We start from the raw sequence: 12,282 nt of genomic DNA on the forward strand, positions 1-12,282 counted from the left end.
TTAAATTCACAAATTTAAAAAATTCAATTAATATGATGTATGTAATGTGTGGTGAATGATATTTATTGTTTTGCTGAAATTAAATTGTCCTTTGATATGAGAATATGGAACTCACTGCTATGGTATGCACTTTTTTGTTTGGCATGCTTATAATTGACTTAATTATCTCAACATTCTTCTCTATTTGAATTTCTGTTAAACTTTTGTGCAGTGTGCCGTAAAGGACGTATGACCTTCACTTAGCCAGAATGCTGTCCTTTCCACAAGAAGTATTCTATTCTTTTCCCATTAGCCCCAGAAAATTAAATTTGTGGTTGGTGCCAAATACAAAATCAAGTGCAGGGTTTCGTTACAAGGTGGTCATCAAATGATCCAGCATAGTGACTAGAATATATTAACTTTTAAAAGAACATAATTTAAGTAAGAGCAAAATATTTACATATTTTGTAGATAATTTGCATATATATTTTCTTAGACTCCAGTTTAAGGAACAGTAGTCTACACCCTTGCTACTCCAGGGTGGTCCAAAAGCCAAGGAGCTTGTTAGAAAGAGTCTCTAGGCAGGTGCAGTGGCTCACTCCTGTGATCCTAGCACTTTGGGAGGCCAAGGCAGGAAGATTGCTTGAGGTCAGGAGGGTTCAAGACCAGCCTGGGCAACACAGTGAGAGCCTGTCTCTATTGAAGAAAAAAAAAAAAAGAAATGCAGAGTCTCAGGGCCCACTCTAGACCTAATGGATTAGAACATGCAGTTTAGTAAGAACTCCAGGTGATGAGCATGTACATTAAAGTGTGAGATATACTAATTTATTATTTCCCAATTCAATTTTCAGTGGGCCCATGTGAGCCTGGGGCACAGTCTAAAGCTCTCTCTTTTTTTTTTTTTTAAGGACATTTATTGATTCTTCTCTTTCCAGGGTTGCAGGCAGGTAGATTTAAGGTGAACTCAAATTTTTCAAGGAATAATGGTGAGTATTGGTAACTTCAAAGGGTCCATCCTGATGACTTGCAGGGGAAGTTCCACTCAGGAACTTTTGTGTCTTGCTTAACACCAGACACAAGACTACATGTAAGCCAGGTGGCTCACACGTGTAATCCCAGCTACTCCGAAGGTTAAGGTAAGATGATCTCTTGAGCCCAGGAGTTGGAGACCAGCCTGACAACATAGCGAGACCTTGCCTCTAAACAAAAATTACATATTGTATGATTCTATTTATATGAAACATTCAATTTCTGGTGGAAGTCTCATATGATCTTTGGTTGGAGGATGACTGGATGTTGACAGATGACAATGAGGTGAAGAGCATTTTAGTAGAGGGAATGGCATGATCGAAGACAGAAAATGGAGAGTTAGAGGCAGGAATGCATATTTAGGGAGGAATGAATGAGCACTGGCTACAACAGAGATCTGGGAAGAAAAGCAAGTGAAGGAAGTAAAGCAGGAAACATGGATTGACAAGTTGTCTTTTTCAAATGGAAAAACCAACAAGTGTGAGGGAGAAGAGAGTCAATAGAAATTTCTATCTTTTCCTGATTTGTTCACATTCCCCTGATTTGGAGTCATTTTGTCGGCTTGGGAAAGTGGTTTTTGAAAGATCGTCTTTATAAAGGTAGGCTCTGATAGGATGCTCAAGCTAAGAGCAAGGAAGGACAAAGAAGGCGCCTGGCGACAGAAAAGGGCACTAACAAAAATTGGGCAAAAAGGAAGTGTGGCGGTCCCCAAATCCCTTCTTCCCCCATTTCAGCTGAGATCATTCGCCAGTAGGCAACTGTCCTATTACCAATAAGTTTGTATCACCAATAAAATATTATAATGCACCTGGCTAAAAACCCTGGCGTGATAACACCAAATTCATGTTATTAGAATGAATTTTAAAAAGCACACCGTTCCAGGCACACAGAAGGCATCCCCGAACGTTTGTTTTACAAACGCAGGTTGGTTGCTGAGGCTTTGTTTTGGAGCCTATGTTTAGGAGAGGAGATGATTCAAAACTGCCCCCCAAAACCTATATCCTCTAGGAGCACTGAGGTTGGGGCGACCTGCTGCCAAGCGGTCTGGTTTTCCCTTTTAACACACGCTTCTTGTCCCACTATCCGGTCCCTCAGGTTAGTGGGTGCAGGAGGGGTCGCAGTCCAAACAACCAATCGCGACGCGGCTGCGGGGCGGGGGCCACAGCGCTCCACCTCCCCCTCCAATCCGCCCTCCCACCTCCTAGGCCGCTCTCTCTCGCACCTGCGTGTCCCTTCGCGCTCCGACTGGTGCGACTTCTCCTCCCTGCGCTAGCGGGGCAGGGTTTTTGGCCTCGCCTCTCGCGAGATCGCCTCGTGTTGCTGCCGCCGCCGCTCCTGGCCACTGACTGGCGGCGCCTGCGCAGCCGCCATGTTCGGTTGCTATGCTGCGGCCTAGGAGAGGGGGTGTGCTTGAGGGAGGAGGAAGAGAGAGAGAGGAGGAGGAGGGGGAGGAAGAGGAGGTGGAGAAGGAGGGGGGTGACTGAGCTCCTCTTGCACTCTCACACACAAACGCTGCCCAGGATTACCCGCCAGCTCACGCCGCGCAGTGCGCTTTTCTGCTTCTCGCGCCCCACCACCAACATTGTTCTCTCAGGACTCCTGGGTCCCAGGGGCCGGAATTGGGCCTGAGCCGGAGAGGAAAGAGACTTGGCTTTGGCCGAGGGGTCGGAGGATTGGGGCCAGGCCCCCTCCCCCACGCACTTTTGGGGGTGTGGATTATCTCATCCCTGCAGGGAGGTAGGAGAGGTCGCCGGCTGCCCGCCTCCCTGCCACCTCCCCGGCGGCGCCGGCCCGCGGCTGCCCAGCAGCATGAGGTGGTGCTGGCGGCTTCGGGTCGTGGCGCGACCGCTGCGGCGGCGGCTGCTCGGGGGGCGCTGAGGTAGCCCCCCGGAGCGGCACCGCGGACGCGCTTCTTTGCGCGCCGGGGCCTCGAGGCTTTTTTTCTCCAGCCGAGAGGACGCGGCTGTGGTATACGAAGGTAAGAGGTTCTCCGGTCCCCGCCGGCCTCTCGGCCCTGCTCGTTGAACGCAAGGCTCTTACCTGCATGTGTGGCTCCTGGGAGGTGAGCCAGGTGGGGCAAGCCGGAGGTGCGAGGATGATTTAAAAGGAAGGAAAAAAAGACACACACAAAAAAGCTTTCTTTCCTTTCTTCCTGGGACCTCTGCTTTTGCGGGGGTTATAGTTGGAATCTCTGTTATGGGTCAGCGAAGGGACAAGGGATGGAATAGGTGCGGAGGTGGAATGTTCCCAGTACCTAAACTCTAGGTAAAGCTTTGGAATCTTGAGTTTTCCGTTGCTGGTAGAATTCCTTTTTTTTTTTTTTTTTAATTGGCTCATATGAGCGCTTCTTGCACGCTGCATGAGCCAACTATTCCTACCATTGAAGTTTTAAGCCTGTTATGATTCTACCAGTATATACCTGTATTTGGGAATCTGTAGTTGAGCCAAAAAAAAAAAAAGTTGAGATGTGGGTAAATAGTGATGCATTTCGCAGGGTTTCCATAAAATGGAACAGCTTACAGTTGCACAGGTGATGTGTGGATGTTTCTGCAAAACTTAGGATGGAAGATTTTATGTCTGGGCTTGCATCATGTAGTGACATCAGTATGTACAAGGACGATTTGTAGGGTTTTTCACAACGCTTGTTCTAGGATAACTTGTTATACATCTGCAATATGCCAGCTGCTTTTCGAATAAGAGGTTTCAGTAGTATTAAGTTTCTGTGTCCAAATCTTGGGCCCAGTTGAAACAGTACAGCTGATTGGTCACATTTAAAACATATTTATGGAGAAAGATAAAAACAAAAGACCAATGTGTCCGACTTGCAAAAGACAATTAGAGTAGAAAGAAGACTGGAACAGTAAAAGCCAGGGCATTTTTAAATCTTGGTTTTCTGAACTTTAACGTGCCAGAGGAAAAAAATTTTTTTTTCCAATTTTAAGGGGGAAGGAGATGGCCTTAAAATAAAGGATTGTTCAGAGCCTAAAGTGTGCTTAATGGAATAGAGCAAGGTATATCATCTAAATCTTGAATTTGATTAATATAAATTCAGCTTGCTTTTAAAGAAAAAACTCGTAAGCAAAAGTTTGTGTATTCTACAGAACCTCTTCACTAGCTCGTAAGTGCGATCATTTTGTGGACATCACCATTTTTTGTCAGCATAAATTTATGCTCCAGTTACCACAAAAGCAATTTTTATGTCTCTTCACATTTTTTACGGTACACATATCTTTGTTACATTTTGCATTGAAACACGCAGAGTCCCATAATATCATGATCTTCAGTGATTTATAAGAGAAACAGTCTATTTTGTACATGGGAATGTTTGTGATTTTGCCAGTCTGTTTTAAAAATTTGGCAAGAGGTTTTTAAAATCCAAGGAGGCATCACTGTTTTGTAGTTTTTAAAAATATTAATTGAGTAGGTCCACGTTAAGTTAGAAAATCACGGGTTCCTCAAAAGTAGTAATAGATGAGGATGTGTTTTTTCTTACTGCCCATTTTCTAACAGCTTCAGAGCTGTAGGTATTGAATTGAGTCAAACTTGTGTTTTTTTCTTATGTTCTAATTAAATATCTTTTAAAATGTCCCTAGTAACATTGTTACTTTAAATTTATAACACCCAATTTCTAATTTAGGCTAGGCATAAAACCAGCATTGATTGAACATACTTGCTAAAAATACTTTCTGGGTCGGATGTACTTAGAATGCAGCCTCAGGAAATTTCATTTGAACTATTCTGTGACCAGTGTACACTTCATTATTGAAGGACTTTTAAAAAAAGTATAGATCTCTCATACTCGATTTAATCAGTTTGGGCATAGATGCCTAACTTTTAAAAAAAGTGTAATAAAGTGAGATAGTAATACAATTTATGTGAGATGGTAATAAAAACTTTTCAGCTTTTTTTTAAACTTATATGACTTCGTTAGGTTGTTATTAAACTGTGATTTGTATTTTTAAAAGTTTTGTCTGTTAAACATAATTGAGGTGTACAGTACAGTATCCATTGTGATCTGTTTAGTATTTATTTATGACTTACAAACTCTAAAAGCGGGATCAGTGATCATGGTTTTTAGTAAGTTGTCTTTAAGGAGCAAAGTAAGAGACTAGCAGAGAATTGCAAGGAGGTTTGTTATTGAGAGTACTTCTGCCCCCCGCTTGAGAGTTAATATGGCCACTTTTAAACAAGAAAACTTTTCCAAAAATATGTGGAAATCTTGTTTGGTGTACGTTTCAGGGCAGATGTTTTAAAGTTTTGCCTAAATTCTTAGAATGCAAAATTGATCAACTCACTAGGAGTGGTTAGTTGTGGCTAGGAATGGTTATTGTGGCTAAATATGAATTGTTGCTCCTATGTAAAATTTAGTTATCGGTAGAAGTTTATTAACTGAGTTGAATTTTGTTGTTTTCCTGGGTTATTGCATGTTACGAAGTTTTTTAGGTACTATAGTCCAGATTTGTTAAATTTGCCAGTTTACTAGAATAAGCTGTGAAGCCTTGAAGTTTGGCTTAGCATTCTGAAAATCCTTTTTATTGTTTGCCAGGAAAGTACTGTAGGAAGGAGGTGTTGTTATCTCTTCATTTAATATTTAATTAGTAGTATAGATGATGAGATAGGATATAATGTAGAAATACCATAGAATCTTCTTTATTGATATGAAAGTACCATTGTCTAGGAACAGCATAATTTCTTATCTTTTGCATGAATGGGGAAAAAGAGGAGGGGAAATTTATTAGACTCTTTCATTTCATTATATCTTCCCTCACATTCATTCTTCATTTCATTATTCTTAAGTAGAAACTTTGGAAGAGAGATGCAAGTATTTGAATAAATTAGTAAGAACAAAATGAAAATTACATCATATAGACTATCATGAGGAAAATATCAATTTGGGTTGGTTATTGTGTTTGTATTTTTTAACAAGGAAATTATATAGGGTAGTAGAAAGAAAAAAGGACCCAGAGGGGAAGAGTGTTAGTATTTATTGTCTGTTAAGTGTCAGATACTGTATAAGGGGCTTTTCATGTTGTCCCGCTCACCAAGTACACTTTATGAGGTAGGTATTATTAATCCCCTGTCCCCTCCCTGCCAAATAGAAGCTAAGGGAAATGAAATAACTTGTCTAGGCTCATACTTCTAGTAAGTGGAATTCTGTAAAACTTATTCTTTAGATCGGTTCTGTCCAATTAAACTTTCTGCAGTGATGGAAATATTCTTTTTTCCTTCAACTTTATAGAAGTATAATTGACAAATATCATAGAAATATTTTTTGCACTGTTAGTTATGGTAGCCATTAATCATGTGTGGCTATGGAGCACTTAAAATATGACGAGCGTGTCTGAGAAACTCAATTTAAAATTGTATTTAATTTAAATCAATTTAAATTTATAGCCAGATGTGGCTAGTAGCTATAGTATTGGACAGCATAGCTTTAGGTCTTACTGCTTAGAAAATCTGAGTTATAGTATTTAATCTTCCACTAGTTTATGCATGGCATTAGGCAAGTTATTTAGTTCTGAGCTTCAATTTAATCTGGTGTGAAAATGAAGGGGTTGCCACTAAAAGATTATCTCCAAGGTTCCTTCTTGCTTAAAGTTCTGTGATTCTTATTAAAACGTACAGTAGCATTTAATATTCACAAGCATTATATCTGAAAGGATCCCCCTCCCCAGTATGCTCACCCATTGCCTAAAGATTTTTGTTTAGTCAGTTTCTCTTTTTGAGAAGAGTATGTATAAAGCACACATAAAGGATAGTGGATTATTCCCCACCTCCCCAACTGTTTGGCAAAAACATTGTGTAACTCAAGGCAGTACTTTATGATGGAACAAAGTTTGAATCTTTAAAGGCCGTATTTTAACATGCCACCTTCCCGTTTAAAAATATATAGGAGTTCCCAGTGCTTATCAAATTAATTCCAAATTTACCTGCTTGACCTTGAAGACTTTCTATCAACTTCATCTCATTAACCTTGTTTCTCATTCTTGCTTAAAAAGAAAATAGTCTTGTTTTTTCCTTTGTCGTTGTTTCCTTAATTTAAACATCTCTGTCTGCAGTTCATGTGCCTCCTGTTTAAACGTTTTTCAAAATTCACCTGTTTCTGGAAGAATGCTGCTTAATCCACTCACAAGGATCAGTTAATGAATCCTGGTAATAAGTACCCTAAGGTTAATATATGCTTGTTTAGATATAGTTTAATATATCCTTCTTAAGCTTTTTTTTCTTCTTCTTAAGTTTTTATGTTACCTACTCTGTTTCCTTAATTTTCTTAGGTTAAAAAAATTAAAATAGGAATTGCATCTTTTGTATTGCCTTATGAATTTAGTTCATTTTTCAACAATGCTGCTTTTAAAAGTTGCTAATTTTTAAAAAAGATGAATACTATAACAACATTTACCCTTGATCACCACCATAATAGCTATTTTTTGTTTCTTTCCAGGTAATTGTTCATATTTAAAAAATAAAGTTGTGTGGTAGAGAGAATTTTGAGAGGAATATAATGGGACCACATTGTACAGTGGAGGCTGTGCAATGTAGGGAAAAGATCACAGACTTTGGAGTCAAATCTGGTGTGGAATCTAGCCTCAAAAACCTTGGGCAAATTATCTAATTTCTGAGTCAGTTGGCCTTGAATTGTTGTGAGGATTAAGATAATATATGTAAGGCATCTAGCGCTGTGCTTTAGATAGAAGAGATGATCAATAAGTGATAGTTGGTATTATTTTTTCATTTTTCTATTCCCATCTTCATGAATATTATTTATTTATTTTAGCTACCCAAAGCCACCAAGGTCAATGAATATAATTTAAGTGATTAGTTAAACATTCAGGTGATATACCATAACTGATTTAGACATTTACATTTTGTTAACCGGTGTTTTGTTTATTTCCTCAGTTTAAAACCCTAGGACTGGGATAATGGTCAAGTGTCATGAATATTTCTGTGCCAGATCTCTCTCTTACAGAAGTACCTACAGTGGGTGTTCTTGTTTTGGGAAGAAAAAATGCTAATTTTATAATTGTATTTCATTGTTTTAATTAATGTAATTTGAAAATTTATTTGGTGATGATGTAATGAACATTCCTTTATATGTTAGTTAAGCAAACATTTGAAATGCCCATTGTAGTGGGAGCAATGGTATAAAGGTAAATAAGACATGATTCTTGTCCTTGAGCTCAAATTCTAGGGTGGTAACACATGTCAACAAACAATTACAATTCACAGTGACAGTGTAATAAGATCTGGGGAAAAGAAGTGGCATTTGAATATGGTCTTGAAGGATCATTTGGAATTGATCTGGGTAGAGAGAACAGCATGTACAAAAAGTCAAAGTATGAAAGGATGTGTGGTGTGTTTGGAGAAACGTAAGTTGTCTTGTTGGATGTCTGTCTCTGGGTGGGTGTGGTTGTCTGTTCCTGTGTGTGAATCTGTGTGTGTGTGTGTGTGTGTGTGTGTGTGTGTGTGTTTGTGCGCGCGCGCGTGCATGCGCGCGTTGATTGCAGTGGGAAATGAAGCCTTGTGAGGGTCCTTGTGTTTGGGCAATGAGTGGGATCATTTTAAGACCTTTAAAATAGAGCTTCCCAACTGGTGTGCCATGAATGGTTTACCAGTGTTTCAGAGAGCAGATACCCTTATTTATGGGACCTGGGCATATCAGATCCTCCTCCCCACCCCGCCCCAGGATGGTTTCTTTTGGCTTTGAATAGCATTTGTGGCTTATCCCAATGTGTGAAGAAATTATTATTTTCTTTGTTGCCAAGTTGGGAAAAGGATTGGGAAAACCACTGTTTTAGAGACTGTAAGTATTGGAAAGTTTATGGTACCCACTCACCCTTGGCATCCACTATGTAATCAGAAATAAATATCAAATCCTAAAGTAAGCTTAAGGTAAACTTAAGAATTCTTAAGTCAGAGTCCCTCCTCTTTGTCTCTCTTTTTCTCTCCCTTTACCCACTGCCTCCTCCACTTCACTGGTATGTGTGCATATGCGTGTGTGTGTGAAATATCTCTTTGGTGCCCTTGCGTTACTGGTGCCCTAAACATGCATTCAGTCTGCCTCTTGGGAAATCAGCATTAACATTCAGGAACAATTTAGAGGTATTTAAATAAGGGATGATAAGATTAGATGCAGGTTTTGAAAGGTAACTCCTGACTTCTAGATAATGATGCAAAGATACAAGGATAATGCAAGGATGAGGTTAGAAATGGAGCAGAGAGACCAGATGCTGTTGCAGTGGTCCAGAGGAGGGATGATAGGAACGAGAAATAGGGCAGTATAGATAAGAATATGAGATTAGAACTGAAAACTGAGTAGTTTCACTAGACCTGAGAGTCCATTTGGACATGGGGGGAAAGAGTTGAAGATGATGCTAGGATTTCTTCTTTGGCAGCTTCCCTTCTTTAGCAAGGGAAGGCCAGATTATTTTTATTGAGCACTTCCAGTGAGCCAGGTATTTTGCTAGACAGCAAAGTTGTCATGAGTTCTCATTTAACATTTTGAAATAATTTCAAACCTAATGAGAAATCTCAAGAAAAGTACAACAAAGAGCTCCCGAATCGCCTTAAACTAATTTTTAACATTGTACTAGCTATGTACCGTGTGTATACACAACACAAGATGAGCCTGGAACATCTCGTGCTTGGCTCACTAAGGCCTTTTCCAGATGCCCCAAGGGGTAACCTTGGAATTGTGTTCAACCCTTTCCCTTTACTGTATCTAATTGGATCCTCAAATTTCAGTGAAACAACCTCATCATCTCTCACTTCTGGTCCTACATTTTAATCCTTATTTCTCCATTTCAGGGGAATGCACCATTTCTAATTTCATTTGACTTTTTTTCTGAATTATTTGAGAGCAAGTTGCAGACATGATGCCTATCACTCCTAAATATTTTAGTGTATATTTAGCAAAACAGGACAGTCTCCTACATAATCGCCAGATCAGGAAATCAACATTGATACAACACTACCTTCAGGTCACTAGATGCCATTCAAATTTTTCCAACTATCCCAGTAGTATCTCTCTTTTCTTTTTGGTCTAGCATCCAATTCAGGTTCACACATTGCATTTAATTGTTACATCTTTTAGTTTCCATCAGTTTGGAATGATTCCTCAATATTTCCCTGTCCTTTATGACCTTGACAATTTTAACGAGCAGAGTCCTTTTTTTTCTGTAACATGTTTTCCTCAACTTAAGTTCATCCAGTGGTTCCTCATGTGCAGACCGCGTGCATTGTTGGCAGGAATGCCGTAGAAATAATGTTGTGATATTCTTAGTACATCACTACGAGACGTGTTGTATAGTCCTGCTACTAGCAATGTTTAACTTTGAACACCTGTTAAATTCAAGTCTGCTGGGTTTCTCTACTGTGAAGTTATCGTTTTTTCCTTTTGTAATTGAGAATTCTTACGTGAGAAGATATCTAGGATTGTGTCAATAGAGCTGAAGGCCCTAACCACCAGCCTTCAGGTCTGATGATTGCTGAATCAGCCACAACTGTGAAAGTTGTCACCTACATTTATTAGTTCATATTCTACTGAAAGAAGATTTTCTCCTTCTTCTCCGTACATTTATTTATTCGTTCATTTATATCAATATATACTCCTGGATTTGTTTCTGTTTAGTGGTTTTTATTAGTTACTGTCATTTTAAAATTTCATTTTGTTGGTCAAATTGTCCCAAATTTGGCCTTTAAGTTGGCTCCTCTGTCTCCTTGACCTGTCCCCCTCCTTGGTGTATTTCCTTACTTTCTGGCCTAACAAAATGTTCCAGATGATCTTAATACTCTCCTATCCCAGCTCTGAAATCATTTTTCCAAGGAATCCTGATTTTATTTTTTTAAGTAGAGATGCTATTTAGGAACTGGGATCCGAGTGTTCAGTGTGTTCATTTCTGCTGGCACGTCATCACTTTTAGGGTGATAGAGCTAGGAAATACATATATGTATACACACATCTGAATCTGTTTCTATGCCTATGTACAGGTATTTTGAAAGTTCACACTGATAAAACCAATTCCAATCTAACATCTCAGGGTTCGTCTAGCCTTTTCCCTTTCTGTATTTGTAAATCTCTTCTCCAGCAGTGAGAAATTGGTTCCTATTATCTCCTCAGTGTATTTACTTATTTGCTCAATCCCCTTGTATGTGGCAGTCTTCTGACCCCATATTAGTTGTCTCCTTTCTCCTTGCTTGCCACCTCTGAGGCCTGTGGCATGGGGTCCTCAGGGCATGCTGTCAGGTCCATGTAGTAAAGAGAACTTCTCATTTAATCTTTTTCCCCCCTCATTTAATCAGGACAGACATTTGTTAGAAAGGTGCTATTCCCGGTTTTAAAAGGAGAACAGAGCTGAAATTCAAAAAGGTGTGTGTCTTTAGGCATGTTACTGTATAAATAGCTGAGTAAATATTTTGCATTCAGATTCGTCTGATACTGAAACATCTTTTCTCTCCTGTACTGCATAGCCTCTGACTATCTGTGGAATCCAAAGTGGCAGGATTTAAGGTTGTATAGATGGTAGCTGAAGCAATGGGTGTGACTGTCACTGCTTATGAAGTATATATAAAGTTAGGAAGAGAGGCACACTGACGGAGCTCCTAACTACCATCACTGAAAGAGTAAGGGCTCTCGGAAATCAAGAAGCTGGTGAAGAAGACTGAAAGAAAGGTTGTGAGAGAGGAGTGTGGTTGTGTGTTAGATGGTGATGAAATAAGGAATTTCGTGAAGCTGTCATGCTGCTGAGAGAAAAGAGAAGACCAAGAGACTTTGAATTTGACTGTTGGAAAGTTATTGATAATCTCAGCTAGTTGGTTTTTCAGTGTGTTCAGGCAGGCTGCCTGTATCAGAATTATGGAGATACTAATGAAAAATATGAACTCCCCAGGTCTCATCTCAGACCTTATAGATTCTTAAAAGGGGGAGTGGGGAGCCAGGAAGTGGTAGCCTGGAAAAATCTGCTGAAATGCTAAGGTTCTTCTGAGGTGTACTAGTTTGAGGTTTGTTGCTTTAGCAGAAGAGTTATAGTAGAAGGGTGTAATAAACTAAATTGAGGAAACCAAGTGTACAATGAATATAGATGAGACAGCTCTTTGAGAAGTTTGCCGGCCGGGCGCGGTGGCTCACGCTTGTAATCCCAGCACTTTGGGAGGCCGAGGCGGGCGGATCACGAGGTCAGGAGATCAAGACCACGGTGAAACCCCGTCTCTACTAAAAAATACAAAAAATGAGCCGGGCGTGGTGGCGGGCACCTGTAGTCCCAGCTACTCGGAGAG

General features: G+C 39.9%; 1 protein-coding gene across 5 annotated transcripts in view; it reads left to right on the top strand.

Moving 5' to 3' along the window:
• Positions 1–12,282, top strand: part of PTPN4 (protein tyrosine phosphatase non-receptor type 4) — a 224,592-nt gene that overhangs the window by 5,625 nt on the left and 206,685 nt on the right. For 3 of the 5 annotated variants that reach the window (XM_058434300.1, XM_032145921.2, XM_032145925.2), the window contains exon 1: positions 2,465–2,986. The exons of 1 other annotated variant lie outside the window; for it this stretch is intronic. The gene's annotated coding sequence lies outside the window, so the exon portion shown is untranslated. Of the gene's footprint in view, positions 1–2,463; positions 2,987–12,282 lie in introns of those variants that run through there. One more of the 5 variants, XM_058434298.1, reaches the window with a different exon arrangement.

Source organism: Hylobates moloch, unplaced genomic scaffold (assembly GCF_009828535.3).
Source record: "Hylobates moloch isolate HMO894 unplaced genomic scaffold, HMol_V3 SCAFFOLD_24, whole genome shotgun sequence".
NCBI classification, from domain to species: Eukaryota; Metazoa; Chordata; class Mammalia; order Primates; family Hylobatidae; genus Hylobates; species Hylobates moloch.